At 39.1% G+C, this 22255-nt stretch overlaps 1 pseudogene; it reads left to right on the forward strand.

Annotated features, from left to right (window-relative positions):
* Nucleotides 1-1224: 1224 nt before the first annotated feature.
* Nucleotides 1225-22255, forward strand: part of LOC149204971 (protein TRANSPORT INHIBITOR RESPONSE 1-like) — a 58595-nt pseudogene continuing 37564 nt past the window's right edge.

Consider the following 22255-nt stretch of genomic DNA (forward strand, 5'->3'; position numbering starts at 1 on the left):
TGATATGAGGAAGATGTGTAATTCCTTCAGCGTAGATGATATGTGTCCCTCTTAATATAAAATAAAAAATTCTCTAAATAAAATAAAAAATCATTTTGGCTATAAGAAAAAACATAAATGATTATACATGTTTGGTTAGTTTGAATTAAAAGTATAAAACATTAATAATCCCACTATTACTATGCTCTCATAATGATTGTAAGGATATGTATCTATATATATATATATATATATATATATATACAGATAGACAGATAGATAGATAGATAATTTTGAATGTTAACAAGGTGTATAAATTATACTTTTAAAAAATATTTCAACACGAGACTTAAATAAACTACTTGAATATCCATATTAACTAAATTATTTTCACACACGCACATACAAATATATCTTGTGTTGAATCAATATCTCACATTTTCATCCAATGCCCCTTCTCTAGAAGTGTCTAGCTAGAGACAAGGAAGCTTGTTGGAGATGGACATGTGTGGGTTGGTCCCTCAGTCGAGGACTACGGGCCCATGCCTGGTTTGATCCAAATTAGAAGTGGAATCCACCCATGGTGTTTACCCATGGTATTCACCCATACTATTGTAACTCAAGAAGGTTATAAGTAATGAGTCCCACTTTGTAAAAGGACATATGGATCTACCACAATGTAGTTGTGACTATTTTTCTTTATTTTAATAAAGAGTTTCTTTGAGTGTTTTCTTCTTCTCTTTGGGTGTTCAAGTTTCTCAAATCTTGGCCCCAAGATATAGATCAATGATATCAAAGCAATTCTTTCTTGGTAGCCATTATGTCTCATCCTCAACCAAGATGAGATCTCAAGTAAAGGATAAAACAAAGTTGCTTCTCATTGAGATGGACAATGGGGTTTGGCATCTATTGTTGTGCAAACCTCTCATTTAGAAGACCATGGTCGACAAAAAACCCTAGCTTTCAGTGACTACACTACATCACATGGCGTCTCTTAAGCCACGATATCTCCACGGGTCTGAAAACTCCATTCCCCTCTCCCCTCAGCGGCTACTTCTAAAGTTTAGGGAGAATAAATTTGTAGAAGCTACAAGATATCTGCTTATTAATTACAATCCCTCACATCACAATCCCAATCATTTCATAGTTAATTTTTTTGGGATTGGAGATGAAACCGTTGATACAAAGAAGAGGAATGGAACTGAAGATCTCTAAATGAAGGCCAACGGTGTGGAGGAGGTCGGAATGATGAATAATATAGGGTATTATTCATATTCATTCCCAGATGAGGTGTTGGAGCATGTGTTGTTTTTCATGGATTCAATCAAGGAAATGCGTGTGGTTTTGCTAGTATGCAAGTCCTAGAGCCATTGGAAGGTCTTCAATGGAAATTGTTATTCCATCTCGCTAGAGACCTTGGTGAGGCACTTACAGAAGATAACAAACATAATTCTCAAGGGGAAGCCATGCTTCTTGGATTTCAACCTTGTGTCACCCCACTGGGGGGGATAAATTCACCCTTGGATCCTGGTCATGAGTAGGCCATGTCCATGGCTTCAGGAACTTAGCCTTAAGAGCATGATCATCATAGATGAAATCCTTGAGCTCACAATGCATTCCTTCCTCAATTTCCTTGCTCTCTCACTCACAAATTGCAAAGGCTTCAACACTGTCGACCTCATAGCCATTGCAACCCATTGTAGGAACAGGAAAAACTTGGACCTACATGAGAGTGAGGTGGATCATCAAGGTGATTACTGGCTACGTTGTTTTTCCAAAAAGTTATGTTTCTCTAGTGTCGGTGAATTTTTCCTTTTTGTAAAGTGAAGTGAATTTTGATGCCCTTGAGAGGCTTGCAGTTAGTTGTATTTCTCTAAAGGGTTTGAGAATAAATAAAACTCTTTCTTTAGGAAAATTGAAGCGACTTCTTATAATATCTCCTCAACTAATGGATTTGGGTACAAGTTCTGATCCAAAGGATAAAAAATATGCTAAAAAATGAAAGTGTTCAAAATCTCCCAAAACCAATGCCAAATTGTAGAGCTCATCGTTTTGTTCCAATGACGTTTGAATTGCCTCAATCTGATATCATATGAGGAAGTTATCACGTTCTAAAATTTTTGGCAAACAAAAAAAAATTCAAAATGCATGTTTAACTGTGGAGGTACGGATTCCATGTGGCAGTACATACGCTGACATCAGGAGGATGACTAGGATGTACAGATCGACAGGTGGGTCAATCTTGTGATGACACATGGCATGTGTGGTATTGGTTTGAAGGTTCATGGGATGGGCCAATCATAGGCCACCACATGGGTCAATCAGAGGGCGTCACATGGCCCAATGAGAGGCCACCACGTGGCCTCATATTTCGTGCAAAATTTTTGTTAATAGATCGACATCCTCTGTGGGGTTCGACCCCATGACCTCCAACCAACAAACCGACCGTTCGACCAATTAGGCTACATCGTAGTTCTTATTAACTATGCCGCACCCGTTATATTTAATATGGATTCATTAAACAATGGGGGGAAGGGTTGGGCCAATGAGAACGTCAGACTGACCCAACCATAGGTATTATGGGATCATACCACTGCCGGTGGAGTGTTGAATAGGTCCGAGGCGCGTGGCATTTTTCCCGCACCAAAGGCCTAAGGCCTTTGGTCATGTAACCATCAGGAACTGAGAGAGACAAAGTGAGAGGCGCTAAGGGTGCGTGCCCTATTGACCACGGCCTATGGTCGCGTCCATTGCGCAAAACCAAGAGTTGGTCACAAGCAGGGGCTTTGGCCCATATGTTTAAAAAAATTAATATTTTATAACGAAATCACACAAATAACGATGGGAAGTGCAAGTCGAACCTGTGACCTCTGTGCAACTAATTATGGGCACCACTAATAGACCACAATTATTTGTGTTTTCAAATTAGCAGGATTGAGACAATTTGCAGAGCAGTTTGCAAACCAAAGTGGAGAATTGGTCAAATTTTGCTCATTTTTCAACCTTTTTAGCTCAAGAAGAGCCTAAACAAGGGTTTTCTTAGCATTTTGGGCAAGATAGCAATGCTATTTTTGTATATTTAATCTTGTATGTTGATGTATTTATAATTTTAGCATATAATAAAAAGGCCACCATTGGAAGCTTGACCCAGAGATGTAACCCAGGAGGCTGAACCCCATTATCAATTTGCTTGTGTTTGATGTTGCATGTTTTTCCACTTTAGCTGTTAAAATTATGCAAAATTTACTTAATTTTGTGTTCTTTTGCAAACACAATCCATTTCCTAAAAGACATAAAATAGCGTGCAAATTATTTCAAGAAACCTTCACTTTTTAATTTTGGATTAGTTTGTTATCAGAGCATGGTTTTTGTGAAGGTTTGACAAAATTTGCAAGGTTTTTGAATGCTTACAAGGTTTAGATTGAGAAGAGGAGAAGGAGCACTTTAAGACCCTAACCCTCAAGTTGGCTCAAGAATACCACACACTCCAAAAGTTATGGATCATGAAGAAGGAGGAAGACAAGATTTGATTTCTGAGGATGAGAGAGCTTTCAGGAAGGCTTTCTTTGATATGACTGAGATAGTAAAAGTGTTGTATAATGAGAGAACAACATGGTTGCAAGGAGAAAGTTATAATCAACCAAAAGGTTATGGTGGTAATGGGATCAAGCATCCACCTCCTCCTCCTCCTTCACCTCGTTTACACCTCCTTCTTCACATAGGCCCACTCCTCCTACATCTCCAAGAGGACATGCTAAGTCTCATTTGCTTAATTTTGATGTCAAGTTTGAATTGCCAATATATAATGGAGAATTAAATACTGAAAAGTTGATAATTGGGTTCGCCAAATTGAAGTTTATTGCATGATTCAAAAGATTGATGACGATGCCACAAATATCTAGCTTGCTTCTCTTCACTTGGAAGGTGTAACTCTTATCTGGTGGGAGTCCAAAACTTTAGAATATTTGAATAAAAGTGGAAAAATAATCTATTCCTGGAATGATTTCATAGCTTCATTAAGAAGGAAATTTTATCCATTAGCTTACATGCAAAAACAAATATGGATTGGCAAAATTTTAGACAAGATAAAGGTTAGAGTGTCCAAAGTTACACACAAGAATTTAGAAAAAGAGCATTAATCTTGGGCATTGATTTGACCTCACAAGATACTCTCCTTAAGTATATAGGTGGATAACATAGTTATTTGAGACATCTATACTTATGCTTAATCCCATCAATATAGATGAAGTATGTGTTCAGGCAACTCATTTAGAATCAAGAGGAAAGAATGTTCCTCAAGAGTCCAACAAGAAACCCTTTAAATATTGAGATAAAGGAAAGGGGAAATTTAAAAGAAAAGTTAAGAAGAATGCTACCGCTAAGAAAGAGGGAGAGAAACTTACTTGTAAACATTGTTCAAATACAGCCATGATGAAGACCAATGTTAGAAATTACATCCAGAATTGAGACCAAAGAAGTTCAGTAATAAGGGGAAACAAAAGACTGCTGCTACAACTCAACAAGATCTAGGATTTTATTCAGGTGATGAAACCAAAATCATAGCCATGGGAATGAAAGTTATAGCTTCTAACACAAGTACTAGTTCTTCTAGCAAGCCTATTGAATATCTAAATCATAAAGAAAGAAGTGAGCTTTTTCAAATCAGGGTCATTACAAAACATACAAAGGTTGATATATTATTTGATAGTGGAACTCAAGTCAATTTTATCTTTGAAGCAATTGTCAAGAAACTTAATTTAGAGACTACACCTCATGCAAAACCTTAACCTTTGGGTTGGGTATGTGATGATTCCAAATTGCAAGTAACAAGAAAATGTAAACTCAAATTTTCCATCACTACTAATTTTATAGATGAGGTAGAGCTTGATGTTATACCACTTGATATTTGTGGGATTGTCTTAGGGAGTCCATATTTATATGACCTAAAAGCCATATTCTATTGTCATGAGAAAAAATATCATCTTTTCAAAGATGGAGTTAAGTATATTGTTAGAGCATATCACAAGACGATGAGCTTATCTCTTGTTAGTGTAGTTCAAATGAAAAGGCTTGTGGGTGCTAGTAATAATTTTATGTTGTTGATGATTAAAGCTAAAGATACTGTTGAATATGAGGCTTTCTCAGGATGTGATTCTAAACTCAATCATGAATTGGTTGAAGTTGTTAACACTTATGACAATATGTTTTAGGAACCTGAAGGGTTACCTCCAAAAACAAGAATCCAACATGAGATACAATTGCAACATGATGCACCACTTCCGAATATTGGCATGTATAGAATGCCAATTTTGGATAATGTGAAGATGAAGAATCAAATCCAAGAATTGTTTGAAAAAGGGGTCATCATACCTAATACATCTCCTTGTGGGTCTCCTATTGTTTTGGTTCCGAAGAAAGATGGTACATGGCGTATGTGTGTGGATTTTTGATCTTTAAACAAGATCATGGTAAAGAAGAAATATCCTCTTCCTCACATTGATGATTTAATAGATAAGTTAAAGAATTCTTTTTATTTTACTTAGTTAGACTTGAGAAGCATATATCATCATATGAGGATTGTTGAAGATGATATTTGGAAAATTTCTTTCAATACAAAACAAGGTCTGTTTTGAATGGTTAGTTATGTCGTTTGGGTTTTGTAATGCACTTGATCCAGGTGGATATTGGTGGCCACCCGCCAAGTCCACTTGGACCCCCACCATTGTTTCTTTTAGCTTTTCATTTTCCTTAATTGTAGCACAGTTTACTATTTTTCGCAGTTTTTCAGGTCCTAAACTTCCAGAGCCGTTTTGAGGCCCTAAACGACGTTTTTTTGGGAAAACTGGGAGTAACATGGGTCCATGGACGGATGTTTCTCTTCCCAAAGTTGTATTTCTTGGATAGATCTTTCTAACGAGATATTGTGCACGTCAAACGGAGATCGTATGCCAAAGTTATGACCCCGAGAAGTTGATGTACCAATTTGCCCAAATGGGGCCCACAGTTTGGTGTTTCATCTTCTAGGGTTAGGTTTTTGGATGTTTAGGGTCTTCCATTGTTTCTCAACAATAAATAGGCCTTCGAGCCTCATTGTAACATAGTTCAGAGGCATGTAGCCGCCACATCTCTTCTCAGAGATAAGCTACCATCGCCCTAGGTAGTTTATTTCCATTTCTGTGTGTAAGCATATTTCAGTATTTTATAGTAATGAAATGAAGTATTATTTTTGTTGCATCTCTATATGTATGGTTATATCTATAATTTGTTGTGTTCCTGGTTAAATCCAGATCAACACTTGCTAAACACATGTGAGTTATGAATGATGTATTGCGACCATTCCTTGATTGTTTTGTCAGTCTACTTAGATGATATTTTGATTTTCAGTAAGACTCATGAAGATTATATCAAGCATGTAAAGCAAGTTCCAGGTGTATTCAAAAAAGAAAACTTGTATTTGAAGAGGTGTAAATGTGAATTCGGTAAAATCTCTTTGGTTTACTTGGGTCATATTGTAGGAGGTGGTGAATTGAAGATTGATCCCTCCAAAGTTGATGTTATTGTGAATTGGTCTAAACCAAACAATGTAACAGAAGTTAGAAGATTTTTGGGAGCAACCCAATATTGGAGAAAATTTATAGCTAACTTCTCATTCATTGCAGCGCCATTACATGCTTTGACAAGTGTGAAGTAGGTATTTTAGTGGGGAGGCAAACAATAGAAATCCTTTGACACTTTGAAAGAGAAAATTAGTACAACATTAGTTCTAACACTTCCATATCTTATTCAAGAGTTGAAGTTCAAACCGATGCAAGTGAATATGCTACGGGAGCAATATTGATGGATCATGGTAAGCCAATATGTTATCATTCTAAAACCTTTTCCAATGTAGTAATTAACTATCCAACTTATGATAAAGATTTGCATGCTCTGATACAAAGTGTGAAGAAGTGGAAGCAATATTTGATGGGAAAAGAAACAATTATTCATACTAACCATCAACCTTTGCAATATTTACAATAAAAAACCAAGCTAAAACAAGCTAGACATTTCAAATGGATGGGATTTCTGCAGCAATTTCATTTGGTTATCAAGTATAAGAAAGGTATATACAACAAAGTTGCAGATATGTTATCAAGGCCTATTGTTAATGCATATGTCATTCTTAAGCATAACTCAATCATGCATGAAAGTTATATTGAACAATATGCTCAAGATGAATATTTTAAAGATGTTTATGCAACTTTGAGTCAAGGCAATCATGTTGAAGAGTTGGATTATCATGTTCATAACAAGTTGTTGTATCATCTTGGCAAGTTGTGTATTCCACAGGGTGAAAGAGTTAATGTCATAAGGGAAGCCCATACTTCTCTTATTGTTGGTCACTTTGGTGTAGGAAAAATAGTTTCTCAACTATAAAGATATTTTTATTGGCCTCGTATGAACGAAATTGTATCAATATATGTAAAGGGTGTTCTATGTGTGCTACTAAAAAACCAAGCAATAGGAAATTTGGTTTTTGCATTCCACTTCCTATTCCTTTTCGTCCTTGGGAAAGTATTTATATGGATTTTGTTGGGGAACTACCAATGTCTAGGAAAGGTCATGATTATTTATATGTTATAGTGGATTGTTTCAACAAAATGTGTGTGTTGATGCCTTGTAAGAAACACGTTACAACTGGAAAAACTGCAATGATGTTCTTCCAAAATGTATGGGTTCATTTTGGGCTACCTACTTCGATTATTTCTTATCGAGATTCTCAATTTATAAGGAAGTTTTGGTCAAGTTTATGGGAACTCACGGACACAAAGTTGAAGAAGAGCACAAAATTTCATCCACAAACAGATGGTCAGACAAAAGTAGTGAACAAAATAGTAGTGTATCTCCTTCAAGGATATTATGGTAAGCATCCTAAACTTTGAGATGAGCATTTACATTACATCCAACATGCCTACAATTGTGCCAAGCATTCATCTACACAAGTATCTCCATTTGAAGATTTTTTGGATTATTTGGTCCGAACTTATGCAAGAACACAACAAAATACCGATATACACATAAAAACAGAGAGGCAACATAAATAAAACTTCATTTCATTAATATCAAAGAACTGCAATATGCTTACATACAGAACTAGAAATAAACTATCTCGGGTGATGGTAGCTTATCTCTGAGGAGAGATGTGGCGGCTACATGCTTTTGAACTGTGTTACAATGAGGCTCAAGGGAATTTTTATTATTGAACAACAAGGGAAAACCCTAAAAAACCAAAACCCGAACCCTAGTAGATGGAACATCAAGAGTTTGTGGGCCTCGTTGGGGTTAATTGGGCAACTAACTTCCCGGGGTCGTAACTTGGTCATATTATCTTTGTTTGGCACGTAAGATACCTCGTTGGAAATATCTCTCTGAGTACTATAGGATTTTCCACAGGCCCTTTCCTATGGCTATGGGCCTACTGCAGACCTAAAAAAAATGTCGTTTAGGGGGTCAAAACTACTTCAAAAGTCCAAGACCCGAAAAACTGCTAAAAATAGTAAATGTTGCTATAAATAAGGAAAATCATGAAACCAACTGGAGGTCTAGGTGGAATAGGCAGGTGGCCACCAATATACACCTAGATCAATCCTCCTTCCTTAGGAAGCAATGGTCCCCATTGCGTGCAGAGCCTCCATGAGGTGAGGAAATTTTTGTTAAACTTGGTCCTTGGTGAACCACTTGCCTTGGTGAAGGAGTTAACCTGCTTTGACAACTTGATATAGTTGGATCCTCTGTTAGTGAGTCTTCTTGAAATGTGTGTACATGATCTACTCAATTGTGGATTATTCCATGTAGTTTGGGTTTAACTCCATTGGTATGAGTTGTTCTGCAATGTCGAATGTGTCCAACAATGGTGGAAAGTATAGCCGAAGACGGTCTGCATTAAATACTGGGTACAGGACAAGGCATGATGGAATGATGAGATTGAAGGAATTGTCCCCTACAACCTTAGTGATGGTGTATGTCCCATATTGGAGTGGGTGAAGCTTCCAGTGGGGCCGAGCGAGGCATTCCTTTTACAGATGTAGCCAAACTTTGTCGCCCACCTGGAACTCGTGTGGCACCCAATGTTGATCATGTCATTGCCTGTACTTAACATTAGCTTTGTCCAATATGTCATGGACCTGCTAGCAGATGTGCTGAATGCACTCAATGAAGTTGTTAGCCTTGTTAGCTTTGGACTGGACATGAGCTGAATTTGTCTGAGTAGATGCAAATGGTATGGCCACATTAATGGGACATAATGGTTGGAATCCCAATCCCACTTGAAAGGGGTTGTGGCTAGTTGAGTTATGGAGAACTTTGTTGTAGCTATGCTAGATATAAGAGAGGCTTTCATCCCGTGTGCATGGATTCTTTGAGTCGTACATATGCAAAATGTGTATAATCATCCTATTGACGACCTCTGTTTGGCCATCAGTTTGGGGGTTGAAAGTCTTGGAATTAGTGAGCTTAGTATCCGACATCGACCAGAGGCTTGACCAAAATGTACTTAGGAACCTTTTGTCCCAATTTGAGATAATGGACTGTGGGATCCCAATGCGTACCCACACTTGTTCAAAGAAGATCTTAGCAGTGGCTTTTGTTGTGATACTCTTCTTGCAGGCCGCAAGAATAACCATCTTAGAGAATTTGTCGACAACCATGAAAACGAAGTCATTTCCATGCTTAGTAGAAGGAAGGCCCAACATGTAATCCATGGAGATTGATTCCCAAGGTCGACTAGGAGTAGGCGTAGGAGTATACAGGTCTTACTTGTTGAAGGTCATTTTGGAAATGGCGCAGGCAGTGCATGATCTAATGTACCTCCCAACATCCTTTGAAAGGGTTGGCCAATAAAAATACTTCTACAGCACTACCACTATTTTCTCTACCCTGAAATGTCCAACGACCCAACTGTATTGTGCCTCCCAAATCATCTTGGAACGCTCGCATGAAGGAACATAAAGGTGTCCTCTGTGGCATAACAATGCATCTTGGAGGTGAAATTTTAGAACTTTCTTATGTTCTAGGAGTGTTTGGTATGTGTTGCGAAATTCTGGATCACTCTTGAAAAGATGCGGCCACCCCATAGTTGCATGCCCACAAGAGTCGAGCACAGTGTTCAGTACCATGACCGACGATCAGCTGAGGTAGTTTGCAACATTGTTGGTGTTTCCCTTCTTGTACTTAATGTTCAAATGAAACTATTGTAGGTATGTGGATGTAACACCCTCCTCCCACATCTACCCAAGCGACCGGTTAGTCGGGGTAAACATGCAATGGGAGGCCACTATCATATGATTCGACCTCCTAAGTCACATTAAGGAAGTGAAACTGACAAAACAACCCATACAGACATTCAACATTAGCATTAGGACCTTCAGGAACCAATCCAACCTTTCTACCAACCAGCCCCTGGGTCCCACGGAGCTTTTGGACCACTTGACCTCTGGACGTTCTCATGTTATGGGCATGCCAGCGTCTAAGAACCTCTGGACGCTCTCACAGGCCTGCAAGCCAATGTCTAGGGACTTTTTTGCATAATGTTGTGCTAGCATTCCCAGGATTTGAGCCACTTTTTCAGGCCTAGGGCCTAGGTCACTACCTATAATAGATTGACATCTTCAGAATAGTAAGATAATAGTGAAATGACAGTGCAAAAGCAATTACTTGAATAATACATTTACTGGACCCCTACTAGCCATGTCAGGAATTTCATCAAACATATAACGAATATGTAATCTACAAGTGCAAATAACATATCTGAGCATAGGGGTATCATACTTAGTTGAGAATCACTTAGAGACATTGATGCCTCAACACATTAACTAATATTTCATCCATTAGGTCATAGATACATTTTTCATTCATTTACAAGTAAAAACATGATGAGATCCATACATAGCTATTGTCATAAAACATATATATAACTAGCATAATAGCAACAAAAATACCAATGAAATCATAGCAATATAATCCACATATAAGCCATCATAATACTCATAGAAATACAAGGAGAAATAACCTCATATTGATGATGCATAATCCAAACCTAAGATGGGACTTTCACGTTCCACCCGACCGTAGAATGGCTGAGCCAAGCCTCTCTTCATTCACTCATCCCCGTGCCATATTCCAAGCATGAATGTGGGATCTCATAGAACACATCAATACAAAACCATTTAGGGCTTCTAGAGGCCATCCACCTTAGCCCATCAAACAATGATTTCACCTCACGACTAGACATCACAAAACCATCGTCAGATTGGTCTCCATCCAAGCATTCCATGGCTTCTAGAGCGTTTGTTCCAACCAAGGCTTCCAAGACTAGTAACTCAACCCACAACTGCCGGCGGGCTTCCAGAGCGTTTGTCCAACCAAGGCTGCTAGGAATAGTAACTCAACCCACTAAGGGCTTCCAAATAATTTGTTCAACCAAGGCTTCCAGGACTAGTAACTCAACCCAAGCTATTATAGGGCTTCCAGAGTGTTTGTCCAACCAAGGCTTCCAAGAACTAATAACTCAACCCAAGCTAAGGAAACATGAGAACCAACGAAAACAAAACAATGAAATAAATCCACAATATCCATGGCTATCCAAGAAATGGCAAGGCTAGGTAATCCCTTGTCAATCTAGGAAATCCTCTATGCCAGTGACAAATCATGGCCAAAAATCCACATTCATATGCCATGCATGCCAAAACTAGTGAGGAAAACATACATGAAACTTTGTACATGCAAGCAAATCCCGTTGTAGCTACTGATCCTAATGTCCTCTTGCACTTTCTGCTCTTCCTTTTCCTTCTTGCTCCAAAAATCCAAGTATGCCACACCCTCCAAGAGTGCTCCAAGAAAACTCTAAGTATCCAAGAGTATGAGAGAGAGAGAATAATGAGAGAGCTTCAAAACTAAACTGACAAAAGGTTACCAACTAATCCTTAGAAGCCTTTTTATGGATGAGGCCTCTGTTTTCTACATTTTCCATTATTTTCCTTCATTTTCCTCGTCACATGTAACCTGTGACCTTTCACCTCCCTTTTCTCCTAATTTTCATTATTTTCATAAATACATGTGCCAAAAATTCCATTTTTCCTTTCCAAATCCTTAGCCACTGCCTTTTCCATTTTCCTTCGCCATTAATAACCAAATGAACACCAACACTAGGATGTCTTGTCCAACATTCAACTTGGAATAAGTGTCCCATCAACCATGGTTATTATTTTGCCTTTTTTTTTATAACTTTTATTACATGGAATTTTCACCAGCGCTATTACAGATTCCTCTCCCTTGGGGGAACACCGTCCTTGATGTTAAAAAACACCTATAACCACAAAATTGTTGTAAGCAAAACATATTGCCGATGGAGCTTTATAACTTAGCTCGATGCAGTATTTACAATGATCAATCTGCTGAGAAGAAAACTAACATGAAAAAATAACATCATAATGACATGACACCATACTGCTTATTGGAGATTTATAACATATCTCATGGTGGTATCTAGATGCATATACATATGTACATATACCAAACATCACCCAAACATATACCAAAACATATATTGAGACATATACCACAACCCCATACCAAAACTGCTTTTCCTCAACCGGCAAACAAGGAAGGATACATAGCCTGCATTTGATACGCCATATCTGATTTAGCTTCATCGAGACCAAAGTGATTCCATTGCACTATAACTAGGTCGATTGGTTGATTCCAGAGCATGAACACCTTTTTCTGCAATATACACTGAGGTTTAAACTGGAATTCTCCATTTGGTTCCACTTGCAATACAAACAAGTCACTGACATGATCAACATCTCTAACATACTTCTTAAGCAATGATACATGGAAAACATCATGGAATTTCATTGTCGGAGGCAGTGCAAGTTGATAGGCTACTAGCCCAATCCTCTCAACAATACTGAAGGGTCCACAAAACCGTGGTGCCAACTTGGCACATGATCCAATTTGTAAGGAGCTCTTCTTTGGTTTGATGTGCAAGTACAATTGTTCCCCAACTTGGAACTCCTTAAATGACCTATTCTAATCTACATAGCTCTTCTGCCTATCCTGTGCTTCCTTTAGATTCCCCTTGATAACATGCATTTCCCGTTCCATGTCTACGAACATGTTTGGTCCAATCAACACCCTATTAATTGGATCACTCCAACTAACATAATTATTGCAACTTCGTCCATACAATGCCTCAAATAGACTCATCCTCAAAGATTTTGGATATCCATTGTTGTAAGTGAACTCTACCAGTGGAAGATAATCTTCCCACTTTTGTTGCTGATGCATCACATACATCCCCAAGATGTCCTCCAATATCCTATTGACCCTCTTTTTCTGTCCATATGTCTGCAGATGATAAGTTGTACTAAAGGCCAACTCTATGCCCAAACCTGCAAATAAATCCTTCCAAACTTGGAAGTGAACTTTGCATCCCTATCTAAAACAATCTTCTTTGGAACACCATGCAATCTGACCATACTTCTAATGAATATGTGTGCTACATTGCTAGCTGAGAATGTAGACTTCACTGGAATGAAATGTGCAACCTTTGTCAACCTGCCCACAACAACCATGATGGAATCATGTTGTCTCACTATCCTAGGAAAACCTGTGATGAAGTCCATGGAAGTGACCTCCCATTTACATTCTAGAATCTCAATTGACTGTAGCAGTCGACCTGGGTGCTTACACTCTGCCTTCACACACTGACAATCAAAACATCTAGCCAGAAACTTTGCTACATACCTTTTCAGGTTCAGCCAATAATAAAATCTCTTCACTCTTGTTAGTGTCTAACCTAGGTGACCCGAATATGGTTTTTCATGAGACTCCCTCAAGATTACCTTCTTGAGCTCACTGCTATTTGACGCATATATCCTATCTTTTAGTCTAATTAATCCATATGTTGTAAGGCAATAGTCCACATCCTGTGCACCTGCACCTATACCCATACCTATACCTGTATTATCACCTATACCTGTACTATTACATGTACTTATAACTATACTACCACATGCACCTGTACCTGCAACTGTATTATCACTTGTACCTGTACCAATACTATGCTACAACCTGTGCATAATCTCCATATATCTGACATTGACCTACCTGCAAGATCCTATCCTGTAAGTTTGTCCTATAGGAGCTCATCGCTACTAAGTGGTTTACCTGTATCCACCTACTAAGGGCATCTGCCACTTTGTTCTCTTTACCTTTGATATATCCTATCTCAAAATTGAGCCGATCGATATTATCCAACCACGGAGCCTGCCTACCATTCAAATTCGGTTGGTCAAATAGATACCACAAACCACTATGATGACTCATCAATGTAAATCTCCAACCTAGAAGATAATGTCTCCACATATTCAATGCATGTATAATTGTTTCCAACCCAAGATCATGTGTGGCCCGTGGGGTAGTTATGCTTGTGCTCATTCATTTTCGCAACTCATAGCATACCACCTGTCCATCTTACATAAGGACTCCACCAAGTCCTTTCTTGCAAGATTTTGTGCATACCACAAAACCTTTACCTGGATCCGCAATCTTTAACAATGGTGCATGTGTCAACAACTGCTTAAGTTGCTCAAAACTAGTCTCACATTTAGAAATTTTGAATAATATGACACTTATTCACAGAGATTATCCTGATTATACACTATTGCGGAATACATGCATAATACATAACCTCCTCTACGTTGATCATCAATTTAGCAGCATTAAAAACAATGAAACATCAATCACATGCGCACATTAACACAGTATGTAACCCGGGGAAAGCATACAGCTGAAAACCCCACACTATCTGTATATTATAATGATTGATAACATGTAACAATACATAGTACAATACTCCTCACAAGTAGTCACTACTATCTCCACCTGTTACACACAAACTAGCTCAGATCTGATGCCTCAAATCTCCTCCACCGTTTGCATGCCTCCAATGTGCAATCCTACATGAGAATGAATGATGAATGGCTGAACCAAACTCGTATTTCCTTGGCTGAACCACGAAATCCTCATTGGCATTACTCAATCCCACTGATTTTGCAAGATATCGTGCACAACTATAGTCACAACTGATAGCAATCTCAACCTATAACTCCTGTCTCCACTGAAGTGTTCATGCACTGAGTTAACTGATGTATTCTTCAGTTGCTTTATGAGTTAATAATTAGTGAATTAATTAACAATTAATTCACATCACTCATCACTAGTGTATTATGCAGTTAGACTAAATACAACTAGTTTACCCAAGTCAAACTGAACACAACTCCATCAACTCCACCAAACTCAACCACATGAGTTCTAACTGAAGTCCATCATGCAATAGCTCAACTAACCCATAAGAAAAGCGTATTTCCTTCTAACAGTTGCATGTGTCGCATCTGTAGGTCAAACTGAAGTGCTCCAAGAGGATAAGATAATTTTTATAGTCCAAATATTATTAAGAGCTAATAATATTCGACTGTTCTATTTTTAGCATGACAGTCTAAAAATAGAAACCGCCCATATGTCTAAAAATAGAAGTCCATCTATTTTTACAAACATGACCAATCATCCACAAATAAAATCCTGCAACTCATAGACCATGATCCATATGTCTAAAAATAGACTTTGCGCCAAAAATAGCCTGCAGGCCCACTTAGTGAAGGCGACTCCTTTCCACTAAGTTCCATCATCTTGTTCCATTTTCAACACTCCCTCTCAACAAGATATGGATTATCAGCAACCTCTATCCTGCAAATTTGGAATATTCTGCATGTAACACATTTGCCCGGTCCAGTGGCTCCAACAACACTTGGAACAAAAAACACTCCCAACTGACCACTCTGTTGGGCTAGGAGCATACTCTGATGCTGAAGCTCTACCTACTGCTAACAAGTGCTCCCTCTCTGACATCTACGCCACTGCAACATCTCCATGCATCTCGCACCATTGCACACTTCTCTGTGCCACCTAGCACTGTGCAAAACACTTCTGCCTCTCGCATTGCTGCAGCCTGCTAGCTATGCGCTGTCCTGGGATTCCCTACACTTTCGATCTCTCTGCTGCTCCATCCGCATCTGTCTCTACCCAATCAGTCAGTTCCTGCTACTCCACATCGGGGCTCCCATAGCAAGGTCTCATCCAAGATGTTGGGTACCTCAAGGATCCTGCCCCTCCTCCTTGGGACGATCAATCCACATCACCCCACCTCCTACCTGGAGGTATGGCTGCATGCAATCCCTCTACCCACCTGGCTCGAAGTTTCCCCCTACTGGAGGTCTCTGCATGAGTAGATGTCTCTACTCGATCTCCTCTCAGCTTCCCTTGTTGTGGCTGCTCCACAACCTCCTGAAGCTGCTGCACCAATCGTGGCTCCTCCACAATCTTCTGAGACTTCTTCTGGCTCTACATGTTGAGAGGTAATATACACTCCCTCTCAAGCACCAGGTCTCCATCAGTTTCCTCGCTGCTCAAGGATTTTCATGCATCTTGAACCTCAAGAGAATACAGATTCTTGACCCGTGAACCAATTTGCTTCACTTGTCTAGTGATGATGTGTCTAAGGAAAACCTTTCCCTTACTGAAGACTACATCACAGCCTTTGTCTTCCAGCATCGCGATTGACACCAAGTTTCTCTTTAGTCCTGGTACATACTTGACATCAATCAAGGTAAGGCAAGCTCCATGCTCCCTCTGAAAAATAACCGTGCCTACACCTGAGACACTATACTTCTCATCATTACCCATCGCTATGAGTATCTGGATATCTTTCTCCTCCAAAGTACTGAACAAGCCCTTGTCACCGGTCATGTGGAAAGAAGCTCCACTGTCAAGAAACCAACCACTTCCCACCATGGATGAAACCATGCATGCGAAGAGTGTGAAATCCAACTCAAATTGTGAAGCCAATGCCTCACCTTCAGATCCTTCCCTGGATCCCTTCTTGGACTTCTTCTTTGGGCAATTAGTAGCATAATGGCCCAGCTCATGACAACGAAAGCATCTCACTTTCGATTTGTCAACCTTCTTCCCATCATTGGAAAACCTGGATTCGAAAAGAGAACCCTTCTCCTTACCCTTCTTTGCTTTGGCAGCCAAAGCGCAATTTTCTTCATCAGATACCTTTGATGAAGATCCGTCCCTGGTATTCCGCCTGATCTCCTCTTGCATAAGATCCGACCAAAGTCTCTCCCATCTTGGCAATTTCTCCCGACCATTGACAGAGTCCTGATAGGAATGCCAACTCTTCAAAAGACCAAGGAGAGCCAAGCTCACCAAGTCCTCATCATCAACAGTCACCCCCACACTTTCCAGCTCATCCCGACATTGGGTGAACTTCGTGAGATACTGGGGCTTACTATCTCCATTCTCACACTTAATGTTTCTGAGTTTATCCTTGAGTGCCAACTTCCTCTGGTCGCTCTTGCTTTGGAATAGATCTGTCAACGCTTTCCACATCAAGTATGGAGAAGCCTTTCCATGCAGGCTGGACACAATGTGATCGTTCACGCCCTCCAACAGAATCCTTCAACACTTTGCTGTCTTCTTTTGCCAAACCTCAACGTGAGCAGCATTAGTAGGCTTTGGGACCTCAGCCTCTATGAACTCCTTCAGCCCATTTTCATCTAACACCGCCTCCATCCTGTCTTTCCATGTAATATAATTTGAGCTGCCCTCAAGAGCATACTCCAATCACAATCTGTTGAAAGACATTTCAACTTTGACACCAAGAAAACACTGCTGCAAATTCGAATTCCACCAGCTCAAAACTCAACCGCTTCTGATCTAAAATTCGTGAGAACAAAGTATTTCTCGTACAGAGATTGACTGTATGGGCTTTTACCGGATATCTCACCTTCCAAAAGAAGGATGAATCCAGAGGCTACCTGGCCCGATTACAGAATCTGCCTGAAGAAATAAAATGTAAACACTTTCTAAATAATAGATCTGATGATCAATAGCTCCAATACCATGTAGAAATTTTGAATAATATGACACTTATTCACAGAGATTATCCCGATAATACATTATTGCGGAATACATGCATAATACATAACCTCCTCTATGTTGATCATCAAACTCGTATTCCCTTGGCTGAACCACACAATCCTCATTGGCATTACTCAATCCCACTGATTGTGCAAGATCTCATGCACAACTATAGTCACAACTGATAGCAATCTCAACCTCTAACACCTATCTCCACTGAATTTTCCATGCACTGAGTTAACTGATGTATTCTTCAGTTTCTTTATGAGTAATAATTAGTGAATTAATTAACAATTAATTCACATCACTCATCACTAGTGTATTCTGCAGTTAGACTAAATACAACTAGTTTAAGCAAGTCAAACTGAACACAACTCCATCAACTCCACAATCAACTCCACCAAACTCAACCACATGAGTTCTAACTGAAGTCCATCATGCAATAGCTCAACTAACCCATAAGAAAAGCATATTTCCTTCTGACAGCTGCATGTGCCGCATCTGTAGCTCAAACTAAAGTGATCCAAGAGGATAAGATAATGTTTATAGTCCAAATATTACTAAGAGCTAATAATATTCGACTGTTCTATTTTTAGCCTGGCAGTCTAAAAATAGAAACCGCCCATATGTCTAAAAATAGAAGTCCATTTATTTTTACCAACATGACCAATCATCCACAAATAACATCCTGCAACTCATAGACCATGATCCATATGTCTAAAAATAGACATAGTCTAAAAATAGACTTTGCGCCAAAAATAGGCTGCGGGACCACTTAGTGAAGGCGACTCCTTTCCACTAAGCTCCATCATCTTGTTGCATTTTCAACATCACACTCCTATGTCCATTCAAACTTCTTATCTTTCCTTTGCAATGATGTGATAGGATGTGAGAAGTTCCTGATGAACCTCCTATAATAGCCTGCCAACCCCATGAAAGATATCACCTCATCTACATTCCTAGGAGCTACCCATTCCATGATGACCCTTATCTTTTCTGGACCTACTGTAATTCCATCCTTGGAGACAACATGTCCCAAGTAATGTACCTCAGTCTGAAAGAAACTGCACTTGTTGATCTTAGCATACAGTTGATGCTCTCTCAACAATCTCAATACTGCTGCTAAATGCTCAACATGCACTTCCTTATTTTTAGAATATACCAATATGTCATCAATGAACACAATAACAAACTTGTCCAAGTACGCACACAACACACTATTCATCAAGCACATAAATGTATGTGGAACATTAGTCAAACCAAATGCAACTACAGCAAGCTCATAATGCCCATACCTGATGTTGTCACGCATTGCATTATGAGTTTTCAGTTGACAAAAGTGCCAAATAGAAGTGAAGTTTGAAGCCATATTCTAAGCCACAGAAGCTGTCAAAGCTAAATTGGACCCTCTCCTTTTCATAGTGCTCAAAACTAGCTTTCTAATGGTATATGGAAGTCTGAAAATGGATTTCTGGATCAGAAGATATGGACTCTTGAAGTTCAGGGGTTCTATTTCCTTTGAAGTGAAGGAGAAAAGCATATTGGAGGTCCGGGAGCACATCATAAATTGCAAACAGTGTTTTTCTAAAGTAGCAATAGGGGAGGTCAGAGAAAATATCATGATCAACGATCACCGATATCGGTGGTCGAAGGCCCATGGTGCATAGCAGATTGACATTTCACGATGCAGAGCGCTGATATCATATATCAGTGATCGTCGGTGCAAAAGGGTGCACACAAATACAATGTCATGAAAATTGCTGAACATCAATAACATTAAAATCGTCAAAATTTGGGCCTTTAGTGTTAAAGTGTTAGGAGGGGCCAATTTCATTTAACAAAGAAATTCATAGAGAAACCAATGGCGGATTGGCTCTTTTCTCTCTCCTCCAGGGGGCCACGTGGCAGAATCCTATTGGTCCTAATAAACCCACGTGGCGGCTAACGTCAGCATGACATGGTGGTATGGAGAATAGATGGAATGCAAATTTGGTGTTTTCAGGGGTCCTTTGGGGGCATATCCAGGTGACACGTGTCACCATTCAAGAAGAGACACGTGGCACTAATAACATCATCAATCCTATAAATCGTCGATCGCACAAGTCAAAGTCCATCCTCTGCTAAAGTCCCTTCAAACTTGCGATTGCGATATGCGAGACCTCTCCCAGATGCGATATTTTATGTGATGCATTCTATAAACTGTCGCATCCGAACAATCGGCAACCACTATGAAAAATGGTAAAAAGACCCTCTCTCCTATATTACGATTTCAATGTCCCATGTGCACCCAATCCCATAGATCGATGATCGCAAGTGCCAAGGGGAGATACTGAAGGCAAGCATCAGAAATCACCGATGATTAGGATTCTATGTATAAAATGAAAAATTCCCCTAGACAAAAGTCAAAAGGCTCTAGCACATTAGGACTAAGCACTTGGTTTTAGACCCCGGTCATATGAAGAGAATTACAGAAAGGGGGTGATGCAAAGGGGTCTAAAGGGGATCAAAACTTGCCTGTTTTGTAATGTGTTTAGTGATAAGTGCCAGCACCAGAAAATCCTCCATATTACACCGTAATTGCATCACCAGGCATATCAGGGTGTCGATAGTGTTTTACATGGATTTTGGGAGGGTGGATGAGTTGGCAACCATGTTCAGACTATGTTATTGCCATGATGGGTGACTGCTCCCACTTCGTGAAAGAGAAGGAACAATATTGTTAAAGACTGAAAGTGATAAGGAATCAGCTGAGAGAGGATTGGTTATGATTTAGCAAAAACATGCCTGGACCAGAGGCCAGCAAAGAAGAGTGGCATGGAGATGTTTTAAGGACCATCATTTTAGTTTTGTTGGATTAATTCTGTTTTGTTGTTTTTTATCGTTGTTGTTTTTATTCTGTTTTATTTTCAAGAAAGGCATCTTACTGTTGTAACAATTATAGGCGTCACGCTGAGATAGCTAGTCATATAGACAATTGTAAACTCCAGCTAGAAGATATTTTTGTAATTGCCCTCCCTTTCCTTAGAAAAGGGAGGAAGAGACACTTAAAAAAGGTTCTGAATTCTGAAGAAAAACCCAGATGTTATTTTTGTGATTGTATTACTTCAAGATTTTCATCTTCTAGAATATTAATTAAAGGGTGGTGATTCCTACATTCGGGTACTACAATATGTTTTCCCTCTGTTAAATTCCATTATTTTTATGTTTCCTCGCTGAGTTCATGTAATTGTAGCTGCCAGAAATGTTTCATATGCTTTTACATATTCATTTGTGTTGACTTGTTAATGCACATTCCTGTATGTGGCTTTGAGATTATATCTTTAAATTTCGCTATATGAATCATAGCATCCATTTATCCTTTATCCATTATGTCTACCTGTAATTGAGACAAGCGTAGAACTCTTGAATCTCCAAGCTCTATGTGATAAATATAGAATTCTCTAGGTTTCAAGCTCTATTGATGAGTTATGCTATCTCCTTTTCTTCTCCCGTTTCTCTTCTAAAGTTGATTAAGCTATAGGTCCTTGAACTACTCGGCCTCCACTATTTCATACATATATTCCTGTGAGTTGTATATCTGAAAGAGCACCGAAATACATGGCTTATGTCCTTGGATGAAGGAACCAACCCATGTTGTTTGTTGTATGTATTTACATATGTGTATAAATGTATATGATGTCTCCAGTTTCTTGAAGATTATATGAGACACATAAAATCTAGATGTTACCAAGCACTAGTCTTGTAAGCAATCCAAGGTTGTCTCTGGAAGCGACAACACCTGGTTCGAAAAGATGTCTTGTATATGTCTTCCTCTTTGATGCATACCTGATATTCAGATCTCAGATCAATCTTTGAGAACACTTCTGCTCCCTTCAACTGATTGAACAAGTCATCAATCCTCGAAAACGAATACCTGTTCTTGATGGTCACTTTGTTCAACTACCTGTAGTCAATGCATAATACGAGAGTACCATCTTTATTCTTCACAAAAAATGTTGGTGTGGCCCATGGTGATACACTTGGCCTAATGTATCCCTTGTCCAACATTTCATTCAACAGTAGCTTCAACTCTACCAACTCAAGTGTGCTCATCCTGTAAGGTGCTTTTGATGTTGGAGCTGCCCCTGGCACTAACTCAATAGAAATTTCTACTTCTATGTGAGTTGGTAAATCTTCAATATCCTTAAGAAATACATCCTTGAACTTCTGTAAAACTGGGTCCCTGCTCAACACATATGCATCCTAAACTTCC

This window comes from Pinus tabuliformis, chromosome 1_2, assembly GCF_031772625.1.
Source record: "Pinus tabuliformis cultivar Carrire ecotype Pingquan chromosome 1_2, CPIR1, whole genome shotgun sequence".
Lineage (NCBI taxonomy): Eukaryota > Viridiplantae > Streptophyta > Pinopsida > Pinales > Pinaceae > Pinus > Pinus tabuliformis.